The 17411-nt window shown below is 38.8% G+C and overlaps 1 long non-coding RNA gene across 1 annotated transcript in view; it reads left to right on the top strand.

The window, feature by feature from the left end:
- The window catches only part of LOC112682119, a 39023-nt gene that overhangs the window by 5893 nt on the left and 15719 nt on the right, over positions 1-17411 (top strand). Inside the window, exon 2 of the long non-coding RNA XR_003148463.1 lies at positions 8503-8688. This is a non-coding gene — a long non-coding RNA (uncharacterized LOC112682119). The remainder of the gene's footprint in view (positions 1-8502; positions 8689-17411) is intronic.

The raw sequence follows: 17411 nt of genomic DNA, 5'->3' as shown, positions 1-17411 counted from the left end.
GCCGGGGTGAGAGTTCCAAAAGAATGGCGGACGTGTGCGGATTTTAATTTTTCGTTCGTTCATTACTATTAGATCATTGTTTGAGACGAAGAACTCGTAACTCTTGGATCGGATCAAAACGAAAACCAATATAGCACGCAGTGCACGTCCCACGATTTACAAATATGTTTTCACAACCTCTAACCTTCAATCATTAACCTCGATTACTCGCAATTAAAATGAACGGTAAACGACAGAAAAACGTTATGAACGCACGAGTTCCCATTGGAAAGCCCGGTACTCCAGAACAATGTGTATACGTTTAGCCCATAATTGTTTCGATCCATAATAATGAGATTTTCAAAAAATCCTTTTTCATAGTTAGCCCATAGTCGTGTACTGTCGATCTATATTTATTTTTTAATATTGAGATTCCTAAACCATAAACGCTCTTAAGCTACGGTTGTGTATAATCAAAAAGATCAGAAACATTTCTTTGAAAATATCACATATCTAACTAATCATCTCCGATCACGTTACAAGTGCAATTGTTACTAAGTGTGTGTGTGTGGCCGAAAGTTTCAACATTTCATCGTTGTGTCGGCTCCAGACCGTTTTGTCTTGTTATCTCCGCAGAAAATCATATTATGAAAATACTACGCGTAAATATTCATACATCAATTTAGAAACAAGCGTCGTGTACATGTATGATCGCGCATTATTTGGTTAAAATCAAAATCAAATGACCTCGAACGCTGCGGTGTGGACGTAAAGGGCGTTTATTTCCATCAAACATACGGTTAACGTATTTTTTTTTTTTTTTTTTTGTTTTGTGTTCCCCAGATCAGAATCCGCGTCTACAGTCGCGGGGCGACGACGGTGAACGGTTTTAAATCTTTTTTTTTTCGTCCCGACCACAAACCGCAACGACGCGGCTTGCGGAATAGAACACATGTTATTTCGTTTTTTATTTTTAATTTAATGGTTTCGCCGTCCTCGTACGACTGGCAACTGTTTAGCAACGTACGTTACGCGTATGCTCGTACGTCGTAGAGCTGTAAAAAAAAAAAAAAAAATAATAATAATAATTGGACGGCTACGCTCGCGTACGGTTATAAATACGTTTGCATTAATCGTACAAACGCGGCGGTAGAGTTTCGAAGCGACGGAAAACGGCCCCAGCCACCGCCCGCCCGATCAACGTCGTTTGGCGACGATCAGGAATAGCAGGGATATCGACCTTTCGGGTACGGAGACCTGCGCGGGCGCACGGCCGTCGTTGGCGAGAGCGGCCGACGGGTAACAGCGGAGGACATGCGGCGCAAAGGTCGCGAGGACGAGACGATGCCCGATCGACGTGATCTACGGAACGGTCGACCGTGCCGGAGACGTTTGCGCGACACGTGAATGTCCTGCGAGTGGCGTGAAACGCAGTGCCGTCCTGGGGAAGCTTCGACGGAACATTGGTCCAGCGGTGCGCTTGCGTGCTAGCCGAAAGTGCGATTCGTCGCACGCGCGAAAGCTCCGCAGACGGTACGTGCCGTTTCCGCCGATCTAGATCGTACGCGATTCGCACGGCGCGCGATCAACGTGCACGGAAAACACTTTTTCTATTGAAATCTTCGCCAAAACGATAGTTGTCGCACGCGAAAAGTCTAACATCGGACCTTACCGCGGAACGTATTTCAAGTGATTTTCGCCGGGTTAGGTTTCTCGACGAAATCTTCTGCCGCGGTGACGCGTACGGGACACGCTCCGGGTGCGTTGCGCGCAAAAGCTCCGCAGCGCGAGCTTTTGAATCGCGCGGAGTCGGACGTTCTTTGCCGAGGACGGACGGGGGGTATATGCGTGACCTGTGGCGGCGATCGAGAACGAAGGACGGACGGAGTGAGAAAAACACACGGGTGTTCGATGAAAACATATTTAATTGAAAAAAATTAAAAACACAGAACAGATGTAATGCCTAGCGATTTAATTTGTAATTATTTTTACCCAGCGCCGGTGCGCAGACTCGAGAAATCCTATCGTTGACCGGCAGATGCCGCGGTCGTATAGGTTTGAAGAAAACGAAAATATAACGCACGTACGTGTTACGATCGTTGCAGCTAAGAGCGGGACTGGAGAAGGAAAAGAAAAATAATGTAAAAACAATAATAATCCGTACGTCCTCGATCCGGTCAAACGATCGGTACGCCATCTGTGTGTGTTGGTGCGCGCGCCCGAACCACTGGTGGACGGTCGCCAAGTGTTTCGGTGTGTCGGTAGAGGACACTGCATGTTCATTGGTCGCCCAGGACATTATCATTGTTGTACTCATCCCTGTCGTCCCTTCGTCGTCGGCGTCCGCGTTCGCGTTGTACCACAGGGTGCACTCGATTTTTACTACCCGGTCGGCGGAACATCGGAATTATTTGGTATTCCCGAACATCATCAACAGTGGCGTGCCAGGGGGGGGGTGTTCGAGCTCCGCAGAAATATTAACGATTATGGAAAAAAATGATTGCTTAATACACTTCAAGTTTAATATCATAAACATTTGCCGGAGTTATTTTTACAGTCCTTTGTCGATCTGTCTCGTACTATAAAATTCATTATTACCCAAATTATTATCTTGTGAAATAAATACATTTGAAATATTGAATCCTCCCCTCGATAAATATATCCATGCACGGCCTTTGGTTCAGGGATTGTCGACGATGGGCGATTTTCAATTAGAAGAATAATTCATACTATATTTATTTCACCGCGAATCGCAATCCATTCTACAGCAGACGTGCTATCCGCCACAAATGTTTTTTTTTTTTTTATCTATATATTTTTTAATATATATATATATATATTTTATCTATTTATCTATATATATATATATTTTTATCTATATATATAACGTTGAGTACGGTGTTTTCCATCAGCGAATCGAGTTAATCAAAAACCGTTCCGTTGATGCGCGAATGATCGATAAGTATAGTGCAATTACCTGCATTCATCCGGTTTGTTTTCGCAAAGTACTTTTTTTTCTTTTTTTTTCTCTCATCGCATTTGATAGAAGGACGAAAATATATATGTTTACTCGCAAAACCGATAACAGCTCTTCAATGAATCAACTGATTTCAGATGACGTGATAAACGATTAATTTAGATGTAAAAATACGTTTTACACGAGACAAAGCTACATGGTGCAAATGTAAAGATTCATGTATACTAATTTTTTTAATTAAATGATAAAAACGTTACTGCGATGTGGCGTGTTCACTTTGCGTTAGCAAAAATTGGACTCTATGTTATTCATATGTTAATATTTATAAAATCTATGTTCTTTGTTTAGTTTAAAATATTAATAAAAATAATTGTTATTGAAAAAAAAAACCTGCAACATAGATAAAGTTCTATTCCGATATACAAAAAAAAAAAAAAGAAAAGAAAAGAGGTCACTACGACCAATTGACACTATACGGCTTTGTCCCGGCGAAGTATGATTTTCCTGCCAAAAATCGTAAATAAACGATTGTTTTATTTATAAAACCACGGACACGATTATGATTGCGCGTAACGCGTACTCGCATCTATGTGCTCGTACTGTAACCATTATCGTCATCGATCTATGAACCCGGAGTACACTTATCAGTCTTGCGGACCGATCAAAATAAATTGTGACGGAAAAAATAGACAACTGCACATGCGTATTTTTTACGTAAAAATTCCACTTATGATTCGGATAGGTTGCACAAAAGCTTGAACATCAATAACACTATTCAATTCATATACGATTCAATTATTTTCTCGGAATAATTGTGTATTAGTAACAGAATAATTCATTGAAAAACTGAGAGAATTTTGTAGGAAATACGCGAATAAAATAGTATTCCTTTCCAACGAGAACTGCAATAAAATCCAAAACGTTAGAATAAATCATGTTTGAAACGTTTGAAATTCGTTTCAACAGCAGTTATTTTTAATAGCGTGTCATTTACAATGTTTGGACAAAATGTGCGTCCATTCAATCACTAAAACTGTTGTTTTTTTACTTACGAAAATGTTACGATTTAATCTTATCATACACGTTATTATTACGCTGAGAAATAGGTATTGGTTAAAATTTTTTTATTAGGCAAACATCTTGAAATATGTGTACATAAATATGTAGGTGATATAGTTATATAACTGCAGTTTACTTGTAACGTGTAATTCCGGTTAATATTATTTATATAGAAAACCACGCAGAACTTGTTACATGAATACTTGTACTGTAGAGTTATGTTACGTCAAATCTCATAATTCTCATAAATATTTAAAAATAATGAGGTAGATTGTTATTTTACCAAAAAACTTCAAAGAAGTGTATCCACAATATTTTTTTGTTTTGTTTATTGTGCACGCGGTTCATGTAAAAAATAAACTACAAAATAAAATAATAAAAAATGTAGGTATTACAATACATACATGTATATATACTTATTGATTTAACGTTGTATGGTAAAGGAAACTCTTATCATATGCATCACGAGTAAATATTTTTCATATAAACCATGATATGACTACATGTACCCGTTTCAAAATCAAGTAATCTTAAATCTCATAATAATTGTCATCGAAAAAAAAATCTTGAATTCCTTGAAAAATTATCGCATTTTAAATACAAGAAAACTTTAACTAAGTATCTAAAACATAATTTATAGTTTTTCGAAACTATGGAAAATAACAAAATGTCCTATTATTTTTCTACATGTCTTTAGTTTTAGGAAATAAAATAACCGAGTTTCCTATTTTTTTTTTTTTAAATAAAGAAATATATTTATAATTATTATAGGCTATTTATATTTAAATATTTATTATTTGTAATGCATTTAAAAGATAATTATCAAACGAATATAATCGTAGATTGTTTTTAAGCTCATTACGTCTCATTCCAGATCATTTTTCTAGAGTACAACATCGGTATACATATCTGCATCGGGTTTCTGAGAAATATTTTGTACTTAAATATATACGAATACAAAAACATGTAGCTGTATCCAAAAATAAATTTAATTTTAATTTTTCTTATACAAAAATGATCGTTTAACAAATTTATGAATACGACACGATCCAAAAATAGACGTTCGTGTACTATAAGCATTTTTTTTTTTTTTTTACTTTAAATCATACAAGTAATGTTATATACAATATATACTATCGTATAAATAGGTGTTTGTTACTTTTGAATTATTTATTGCTAAGCAGTTGTACGCTTATGTTATTTTCACATTAACCGTAATCGTTCGGAATCAATACTATAGACATTACCCAAAACATACATATCGTTATTTTTCACGGAGCCAATCGACGAGTAATCGATTGCACTTACATACTACCATTTTCCGAATTCGAAATCGTTTTTATTTTTCACCGAACGTACGCTACATTTCGTAGATAAATCGTGATGCGCGTGTCTTTGCTACGCGCAGTGTATTATGACGATTTCATGTCACACGGGCCTGCATTATAATATACCAGGGGTCGCCAACCTATTCAAACAAGTGAGCTACATTTGACATTTAAGTCCCTGGTGATCGACATCAAGGAAAATTTAGGTCTTTAGGAAGAGATTTGTTTGATGAACAAAAGTAATAAAGGTTTAAACTCCAAAGAATAATTATTTTATTTATTTTTTTTTTCATAATAATAATCTAATAGTCCCATTATCCGATTAATTGGATTATTTTACAATGATCGACCTGTATTCCTAAAAAGATCGACCAGTAGATCGCGATCGACTGGTTGGCGACCCCTGTAATATACTGTACGATGGTGCGCGGTGGAATTCGGGATTCCGTCAAAACGCGTTGCAGCAGGGCGGCTGTTCGTAGAAAGAGGACGTCCAGGGTAAATCAATATGGGCACCCCATTACGCTGGGCGGGAACACGATTTCTGTACCGTACACTACGTGGCTGCAACAGCGGTCTTCCCGAGAACAAGACATTCTTGGTCTCCGACCAGTACGTACCGATTGCGATTTTACAATGATTTTTTAATGTTGTTCATAACGTTTATTGATTCGATTTCGAATCGTTCTTGCAGCCGAAGTCGGCTTGTACAATATTTGTACCGTGTATATAATGCTGTTGTTTACTCCCTGAGCAACCGGGTTTTGGTCGAAAATCAAGTTTAGACGGTTAAGTGTACCAACGTTATCAACGGTAACACGGTTTGTACGTCACATTATTTTTCGTATCTATGGTTCGGACGGTCGGCGGTGTGTGAGTGTATTATGCTAAAGCGCGAAAGCTGTTTTTTTTTTTTTTAAGTAATTTTTCGTGTTACACCAATCCATTATAATTATACATTCAACCGCAATCGGTATAAATTATTTCATTTCACGAAACGGAATATGTTATTCGAATAATTTAAAACCATACCTACCTATACACTTATATCTTAATGGTATGCATTCAACGAGTTCATTCATTGTGTTTTAATGTAAATATTGACTAAAAGCAATTTTGGATTTTTAATTTCATAGAAAATATTTCCATACACATTCATAACCAATCGAACGGCTTGATGATAATTAGCACATGCCATTTAAATCGTAATGTAATACATTTACGAATTACTTAACAATTATTTCAGTGTTTTTATATATTATTTATAATATACAGAGACGCAAATGTTTCCTTTTTTAATATGTGTCTGTACTGCTGTAGAACTCCTTTCATCTAAATATGAACACTTTGTGCTTTTATGTATTTATTTTATATTCTCAATCAATATTTAACTTAGACTGTTCGAAGAAAATATATTTTGAAAATATTGTTACGAGAATTGAAACATAAAATAAAGATGTTTAGACGATTTAAGTTTATCTCGTTTTGTCTACTTCATTAAGTTAAAGTGGTAAAAAAAAAAAAAATATTCCAAAAATGTAATATATCTAAGTATACAATGTAAGTAAGATTTAAGTTACTAAGCTTATTTATTTTTCAACGCTTATATCTAAAGAACACGAGTATATTTAAGACCCAAAAAATTTCGCCCAGTTAAATATTCAGTCATTATATGCATATAATCAATTTGTATATTAATGTATGTAAATAAATATACATTGGCAGAACAATATATATTATATTGAGAAATATAGCAATAGCCTTGTCGAGTCAGTTAGTATAATACTATAATAAATTCCACTTTATATATTCTCGGTTACAATTTTATATTGATCTGTTAAGTCGTTTCGAAATATCGCGATAGTTTATCTTTCAAAACTATAATTTATTCAACATTACAAAACTTTACTGAACGACGATAAATCCAGAACGTTTGTTCATCTTGGACAATATCGTTAAGGATCAGTGATTTACAATTTAAATACATTATGCTTTATTACTATCATAACTTTGAAAACGAGCAAAAAGTTTCGATGAGAAATACAAAAATATTTTTCTAATGTTGATAACCAGCGAGATGAAAAAAAAAATACTCGGCAAGTTCTCTTTTACCTACATATCCACAAGACTTATGTTTTTATTCGTGGTTTAAGATTCAAATTAAATTTCTTTAGCGATATAAATAATAATGAAATAAATGAATATTTTTCGTTTACATAATTTACGCATCAGTGTAATAATATATTCTCTGTGGCTTGGGAGTTATATGATTATCTCGTAAAGTAACGCATCATTTTGCTTTGTCGCGGAGAACTCTGTTTATACTTTAATAATGAACTCGAAGCTATCCCCCTTCCGAGTGGGCTCGTAAATCCTAACGAATGTCAAAATGCAAAAACATTGAAAGTGTTTTGGTCATTTTCTTTATGGGTTTTTCAGCTGCGTCGACCCATTGCAAAACAGTGACGTAATTTTATAAACGTATACATATACTCGTATACGCATCGTAACACTCGCTTCGTGCCATGTTCTCGTAATTAAAAGTTTTTCTTTCGAAACACTTTAAAACTTGTATCTCGAGAAACGTATTCGTTAGCAAAAGCAATTCATATTTCTAACTTGTGAGATCTTAATAATACAGCGTTGCGTATTACAATCTAAAAAGGATACTTGTTAGCGTCTTTCACAGAACATTATTATATTATATAATTTATATAAACTATTTTCGCCGTGGAAATCCTTAACGTTCTCCATAAACATACAAGGAAAATATATTCTCATTGCGTTATCTTCATTTTTTATCATAATTAATGGTATTGTTAACTATAAAAGTATTTACCATAGCAGTTCCAAACAGTATTTCTGTCACCACCTTATGATATCAACGAATAGATTTACGAACAACTGTACTATAGTTAAATAATTGATCCGATAGATTAGTTCCTGATATTCCGGAGTTATAGTCGACAATTATTTTAGGTTTAGCAATGGTTTCTTTTTTTTTTGTTCTTTTTTCCTGTGTCAATTATATCAATAATATGTTTGGTCGACAAAATTGAGATATCCCTGTGATACGTCATTTTGCAACGTCATTAATACCATCTGAATTTTCCTTTCCGATTACTTCTCCAAGACTTAAATTTTTTTTTGTTATTTCAGGTACTTTTACTCTGTTTGTTCGCAGTGTTCCAACTATGTGGGTATCATTGTTTAAAAGTTCGTTTGCAAGTGGAATTGAAGTGTACAATTTATCACTGACCATTGTACGTCCCATGTTTAAATATCTTCTACTTAGATCTAGAACAACTCTTCTCAATCCAAATTCTTTTCCATTAACTTGACCAAGTAAGTATAACCATTTGTTTCACACAGTTTAAAAAATTGAACTCCGTATTTGTGAGCTTTACCGGATATATATTGTTTAAATAATAATCTGCCCCGAAAAGGTATCATAGTCTCACCGACGGCCAATAAATCTCCCGGTTCCATTACATTTTGAAATGTGTCTACAATTTTATGAATTATATCACGTATTTTATAAATACGATCATCTTCCGGGGGCTTGTTACTGTCTGAAAAGTGCCAAAATCTTGGAAGCTATTTATAGACATGATTTTATGTGCCACATTGTTTTTATATCTCAGTTTGGTGCTCCAGTAACTTTCTAAATTTGGCATTTGAACGAGTACCATCCATATTAATAAGCCGGAAGATAATTTAATCTCATTTGAATCGGTAGAAACCCATCTTGTGTACCTGCTATACTTGGAAATTATATTATTTGAAAAAAGCTGTTCCGCGTGTCTGTTAGTTTCAATAACAATAAGTTCAATAATGTCGCCAGTGAAAAATAAATTAAAACAGTCCCAAACAGTGGCACTAGCTGGTATATTAATTTTTAACCTCGGGAAACCGTTAAAAGTTAGCTTTTTTCGATTATTACCTGTTACAATAGACCAAATTTGAACACTAGGATTCGAAACAAGTAATATTATATACTGTAAATGTTCGGTGTCACTGATTTCACTTTGTTCGTCTGAATCGGAAGTTATCATTGGGTCGTTGGTTTGATCTTCATCGGTATCGTCGAAATCACCAAATGAACTTCCACTACCATCAGTATCTAATAATCGACGTACCGTATCGTCTTATTTGCTTCAAATCTCTTTGGATGCGATGCCAAAATTTAAAAGCAAAATCGCAATAGAAATATCAATCGAAATTTTATTTTGTACGACCGCTGGTACTACGAACGTTTGTGGTGTAAAATTTAAAATCAATTTTTTTCTTTAACCGAAACGGGCGTGGTGGACGAACAAAAAGATTTGACATGGTTGTAAACTCGATTCCGTTAAAACAACCGTAGTCGGTTGTATTCTGCGTTCCGTGTACGATGTACGAGTACAACCGAAGCGTGCACGGGTAACAGGGATCGACCTATTCCGAGCACTTATATAAATGCAATCATTAGAACGCGCGTGTGCAATAATAAAATCCATAATACTTATACGCGTACCGCATGAGACTCTACGCGCGCAATTACTTTGTAGTGTATTGTTTCGGATAAAACGTTGTGGTAGTTTTTATGATCGATTAATTTTTTCGTCGGAAAAACGTGCCATTCGTGTGCTAATGCGACCGGTCCCGTAAACCCTCTTGCGTATACGAAATCTATATATAAAAACGCACTTCGCTCTGCTCCAGTATGTGTAATAAGCTCCTGGTATTGTATGTGTACATATATACGTCTTACGTCATAATAAATATAAATTCGACCGAAGGTTTTGTGTTCAATTTCCCGAAAATCCAAAATTGTAAGACAAAACCAAAAGGGAAGAGAATGGGGGATTGGGGGGACTGGCAGAAATGACAGAAAGCTGACTGTGTATAAATATATATATATATATATAGAAATCTTAATCCGCAAAAACGGGGGACGAATCCGAAATGTGATTTTACTACCGAATCCTCGAATCCCTGTACGTGTGCGTGAGCCGTACAGCATTAGCTAGCGGCATAAAAATATTATACGATCGCCCCCGCATATATATATATATATATATATATATATGATATACACGCGATGTGCTCGGCGTTTTTATTTGCGACATGACGCGCGCGAGCGGACTGAACCAATCTGCTGCCGATGTCGACGAGAAAGGCTACTGCTTTCACAGGACAACGTCCGTGCGTATAAAACACACAAGTCTACGTACAATGTATATATATTGATGAGACTTTGAGAGTGTATATTTACACATATTTTTCTCCAAAGGGTCGTCTCCTAGGATCAGCGTGAATAAGCAATATTCGTTCATTGGCTAAATAGAGCGAACGGGAAATTGACGCGTGAGCTGTAGTAAAAAAAAAAAAAAAACCGGACCGTATAATATAGTGTCCGATAATGCGTGTACAGTGCTACTGTTTTGTTACACTGTACACGCATCGAGTACACCTTTTTATAACTCGAATCTGAAAGGATAGATAAGTAAGAGTAAGCGAGGAGGAAATGACCAAGGAAAAATATTATTTTTTGGACGAACATGAATATAGTTTTTTCTAAAAACCCGGTCAATATCACTACGAATATGAGTTGATGCGCGCCATGTGTTACATTTTTAACAATTTTTTCGTTGTATAGCTTACAATAAAATCTGTTAAGACATTGAATACAAACAATACATACGGTTTTAATACCAATTGGGAAATGTATTGGAAAACATTATCGCATTCTAGAATGCCTCTGAGCGAAGATCGTGTTAGGTACAAATGCGTAACTATATCGAGGACACTTAAAAATAAGACCTCTTCGGATTAGGTGTAAACACTTCTGTTAATCTATATATCAAAGGAGACTTGAGGTAGAGGGAACAGAACGAATAGAATTCCTTGTGTGAAACAAATACGTTTACATTTTCGTCAGAATTAAAGCGAGTCGGGGCTATATTATGTTAGATGCGAATCGAGGATGCTAGGTGAAGTGGCGTTCGTAAAAGCGTGCGCCTTGTACGCGTGTTTTCCCGCGATGGCTTCGACGCGTCCTGCCGCACTGCCGTAAAGGACAATAACAACACGTACACGTATCCTTAACCGGGAACGTTTACAGGAAAATGTTACTCGCGCGTGCACTACATGCGTTCGGGAAATACACACACGTAAATAACCGCGGCTTGCGAGCGTTTCACACGGTGCATCGTGTTTTAACGAAGACATCACAACGCGGTTCCGTTGATTGGATCGTTTACGATGGGAAACCTCGCGGGCGCGCGCCCATGAAAATCGCCTTGGTCGTGCAGTACCTATTTTTCAATTCCGTTTTCCCCTCTACCATCTATTTATGTAAACGAGGCGCGTGTGTACGCCCGTTCGGCGTGTGAGCGCATAAATTACAGTTCACGCACACGCGCACAGGTACAGACACCGCGGGCGTGCGATGAATCATGACGTCGCACGTTTGACGTGTTTATGTGTGTGTGTGTACGTAATATTAAAATGATAATACAGTCGTCGTAAAACGCGTCCGAACAGATATATTACAAACGTTGCGGCGTATAACGAGTGAAATCCGGCGGGGCCTGCAGCGGCAGCAGAACGACGAATTAAAATATACGAGTCCGAAACGGTCGTGCGTCTGCGCTTTATCGTTCCGTTCATCTAGGCAAACACGTGGGAAATCGATGGCGGCGGCGTATTGATTAGCGTTTTCGATCGGACACTCGTCCCCCGTGTGTACATAATACAGTAATATAATATGTAAATCGGCTGTACGGTGACGACGACTGTATACGGAGACTTTATTAACGTACGAGCGTACGACATTAACATTTTAAACGTATACGTATAAATGTGTGGTACGTGTATTACTACAATACATACTTGCGACAGCCGCCGTGTAGATCGGTTCGCACGGAAATCACGCCCGGGTGTATAACGCACACAATAATCAACAATGCGAAAACAACGGGCGTAATCATCAGGCGTCACCGAGAAAAACGTCCTCCTGGAATTCTCGTCCTCGACGAACGCACACGGTTGTAGCGACGGCGAAATACGTCCGAATTTTCGGTTTCACTCGCGAGATTCGCGCCCTTCGCATTCGCGAGGGGTTCGTTGGACGGTTGAACGGTACAGCGACGGTCGGTGCCAAAAATTAGGGGAAAAATCATAAGGGCAACCGTGCGCACGATGGCGACTTTGAGGCCGTACGTCACGGTTACTTTTGCGAACGCTGTCCGCGGTGCGCACAGGATCGTACGAACTGAAATAGCAACACGTTACGTCTCCGCGGTAGAAGCGCGATGGGCATGCACGACTCCAAGTGTTCCGAACGGGCATCGTTCCGACGACGCGCTGTGTCCACTTGTAACATTACTAATATTATTAATAATAATAATAGGCGAACGGACCCCCGCGGGGACGCACCCCCCCCCCCCTTGTCTTGCCGTCGTCATGCCCGTGCGCGCGGGTGACGCGTTATCATTGCGTAACCGCTGTTCGCAGGTGTCGCGACGAATAATAATATTCCTATCGTCATCGGTGCCCGTTTGATGTTCGGCGCAAATCCCCAGGACGAGCGCTACCCCACCGATTTGCTTTCCGTACGGGAAAACGTACGCGACATCTCTCGCGGCAACGGGTTGATCGGTCGCGCGGTGTACGTGCGCGTGTATCGTACGCGCAGCGCGACGGACCGGAGACGGTTTTATTTTTTTGCTATTCTCGTAAGTCTGTTTCGGAATTCCTATCGGCAAAAAATCCGAGTGAATAGGACCGCGTAGCGGGGGCGAGCGAAAGCCGAGGTGGACGAACAAAAACACCGGAGGGTCCGTCCGTGTTCGTATTTTTTTTTTTTTTTTTGTGGCTCTCGTTGGCTCGTTACCAGGAAAAAAAAACATGATGGATACGCGCGCCGAGAGAACGACAGGAACGAGTATTGTGTGTGCACGCACGTGCACTGGGATACACGCGCATATGCGTGTGCGAGCCCCACGCCGCGTAGGAGGTTTTTTTTTCCCGTACTCCCGCCCGCCCCGCAAGCCTCGCGCCCGTCGGCCATTCCGGCGGGTCCGGGTCGCGCGTATTGTTCGACGCGCACATATGCCGCCGGTCCCGTCGTCTCGGCCCGACACCATCGCCGCGCGCCCGGCCTCGGGTGCATCGGCTCCCGACCAGTTTCGGTAAAGGTTTTTTTTCCACCCTCGGAGAATGTATCTCATTCCGTCGCTCTCTCGTCGCGGCACTGACAACGTCCGGCCAAAGGTCCGACGCACTCGCCCTCGCAGTGCGTACATGGACCGCGATGCGTCGCCGTACGACCGAGAACGCGAAACACGACTCGGAGCCGTACGCGCGCACAAAACGTTTCCACGTCGCGCATCCAGAACGTTCGGCATTCGGTATACCGGTACGCAAACGTCGTCTTTTCGTGTTGACCGAGCCCGCCCGTACGTAGCGCTCGCGTTTGCAGGCGTACTCAAGGGTTACCGCGTCCGCGTACGGAGTACCCGCCCTAAAAACGCGTAAGACGTCTCGCACCGTACGCGCGTCAAACGCCACCGCAGGCGAGTTGCACGCGTGATGCATCTGCTACGCGAAACGGTTCCGATTGATTGGACCGCGAACGAGTTGCACCGGTCGAAACGCAGACGTATGGTGCGTAATGATAAGAACGTTCGGTCCCGAACGACTGCGCATGATTTGTTCGACGCACAACTACGTCGTCCGAGATCTATGTTATGATTATTTACGGTACTACTCGTACATCGTTGTTCGTTTCTCGGCGGTCGCGAAAAAGCGTCGTCGAATAGCCACCGTGTGTACACGTTGTTATCGAAAGGATTTCGATAGGATCCGTTGACGGGCGCGTGGCGAATATCGTCGTCTGCGGGAATAAATTTTCTACGTGGAAAAACCGCTACTTTTCGGTGGAGACAAAAAAATTATTTATCTATCCGTCCCCACATGACACTAACCTATTCACAAACGACAATACCTCCAATGTGATTGCCAACATTATTTTTATTCACCTAGGAAGTATTTGTAGATTTTTCTAAAAATCTCGTATACGTAGGAGCTTAAGTATTCACGTTGGAGGTATTCCAGAAACGTTTTTATTTATTTACAATTGGCCCTTCACAAGGGACATTATTTCATTTATGTTTCATTAAACGTGGAAGAAAGGTAGCACATGGGAGTTTTATTCGTATTAAAGATAATTTTTTGCAGAATTTACTGATATACCAAAACCTCAATTTGGTAATTTTTCACATAGGAGATTTATTCCCGCGGACGGCGATATACTGTTCGGGTACTGGACCTGAGATTCGATTTACATTTATTATACACGTGCGTGTTACGCGTCCCCGTACGCGAATAGAAATCGAATAGGTTGAGACGCGCAGTTCGGTGCGGTGGCTGTGCGGTCATTGCGACCGACGTTCTTTGCGCATATAAATGCGTGTGTACGGGGTTATTACGGTTGAAATCGACATTTTCCCGAATACTATGATAAAACGCGAAAATCGGGTGTCGGTGTAAAGTCACGACATATGTTTCGCAATGTTAGCGTACAAACTTAATTTATGTAATTGTCGTAAGTGTATCGGATGTCGCACGCAGGTGTTAAACGCTGGGGCATCATCACTCTCTAGTACCTTAGAATCCCGCCGAACGTTGGTTTTTATTATTTTGATCACTATTGTTGAAATAGATGCGGATTTAAACACTTGGATATCTTTCACGGCGACGAACAACGAGCTATTATTACGCACCACGTAGCGTTTCGCGCAATCGATGATTCATACTTCGTACTCCCGAAACGAAAGTCACATATATTATACGCAATGTCCGTGAACTGAACGAAAATGTTTATTCGCCAACGCGCATTATATTATTGTAAGCTTTTAACGATTTACTACAAGTTTTCTCGCAGTGTTTTTACTTACAGTCTCTAATTTAATAAAGTATCTTATACGAGCCCGGTGTTTTATACAAGTTGTTCGTTCACAGCGTGCATATACATAAAACTTTAAAACGTTTTTAGTAAAACTACACACACACACACACACACACACATATAGTATATATAAATATGCGCGCACAAAGCACACACGCTCCGACGAGTGCACTTTACGACTCGACCGTTTACTATACCTGTAACATATAATACTACGCTCACAACGCACATATTATAATATGTAGTAAACGTGTATAGAACATGTTGTCGTATAGTCAAATCCTTATCCCTGACGGCAAAAACTGGTCAGAATTTTATTTTTATTTTTTTTTGTCATTTTTTCGGTGTCCAAGGGAATCGCAATCTTCAATTATAGCACTACATTCGATTGTCCTATTACACATTACTCTGTGTCTTGATCGATTTTGTCGAAATTCGCAGTTAAAACTGCTTAGAACAACATTCAACAATCGAAAAATATTATAATTGTTTTTTTCATTACAGCCTTTACAGCATAGTCCTGTGATAACCTAATTTTTACCCGTACTCATTATGATGTTATTGTACATATATTATATTTTGTACACCGTTAAAATGACATTGCACTATCATTGCGTTGAACTCGATAGAATGGTGATTATTACATTGACCTTACACCGGGAGGCTGTGCACACGTCGAATTTAACGCGCCCTAGACGGACAATCGTCGAGATAAGGAAAGCCCTTCGTATCGGACTCGTGCCGCGAACAATACCCTTTTATCTTCTTACTGCTAGAAATACATACGAACGGGGAACGCCTCAAGTTCGTTAACTACAGCATAATATTAAAACAACGCAAGCGTATTTAAATCAATATTACCTACCGATTTCTGCGCGTATAAAGGTCATGTATTCGTAAAGCTTGTATTACCTACAAATACACCGTACGATATAGCCGTGACGAAGTAAATAAAAAATGTGAAAACAGCACAGACCCGCAGTTAGGTGTTAGCGCATCGACGCTATGAGAATGACGGTGCAACGTAGTGAACTTGCGTGTTCGATTTGTTCACAGTTATCGATCGTAATTAAAATGTACATACTTTGATAATGGTGCGATTTATAAGCGAACTATGTAAGATTAGTAGCACGCAAATTAACAGTTGTTTTTGTGTTACTAAACGAAAATACCGATCACAAATAATAGTTTTGAACAACATTATAAAATGTAATCATTTTTTTTTTCGTTAGTGATGTAATAATGTCTAAAAATTAAAAAATACAAGCTGAATTTTTATTTCCATAATATCGAGGGAACCTTACTGGGTTGTAGTGAGATAAGAAAATTGTTTTTCTTCTCAGCTTACCGGTCCATTAAGGATCGTTGCTGCCTTCAAGAGGTCTCTGTTATAAATTAACGCAAAGATTAAATTCTGGTCTATCTCTTTCGAGTCTCTGGTTATTACATCGATCTGCCGGGTGCATGGTCTTCCCGGGGGCCTTGTTTTGTGCATTTCTACTACGAGTACATTTTTTTTATAAGTTGTCCATCTGCTTTCCAAATGCGCCCTAACCGTTCTACACGTTTATTAAGATTAAACGAAAAGAATTATTATCCGAAAAATTGTTCTACACACCCCGTGAACAATTCATGTGCACGACTATGCTTGTATTGTTTTGTTTATGAAATGCTCATAGATTTTATGGAAAAAACACACATACACATAAACTTGCCTATCAATATAATATTCCCGTTTCATTGTTTGAATACGTAGAGAAATCCTTGAGTACGATCCGCGATTGCGTTTACAGTACTTACACTATTGCAATACAGGTTTCGCAATAATAATTACATATTATTCATAATGTGACGCATTATAGGCAGATTACAATTGCATTAAGTGCGTACACATAAATTGAGAAGCGATATTTTATTGCATCACGTTCAAAGAAAACTAAAAATTCAAACGAAGTGAATACGTCTTACCCACGACAATAAATATGTTGCCTATGCAATACGTGAATTATGCAAAATATCACTTGTACTTTGAGTTAGTTATGGTTGCATTTATCGAAAAAACGAAAACATTTTTAAAACACAAACCTAACGTAGGTTAGTTTGTTTGTTTTGA

Source organism: Sipha flava, unplaced genomic scaffold (assembly GCF_003268045.1).
Source record: "Sipha flava isolate LNK unplaced genomic scaffold, YSA_version1 1_pilon_pilon, whole genome shotgun sequence".
Taxonomy (NCBI): domain Eukaryota; kingdom Metazoa; phylum Arthropoda; class Insecta; order Hemiptera; family Aphididae; genus Sipha; species Sipha flava.
This window is presented reverse-complemented; position numbering and strand designations above follow the sequence as displayed.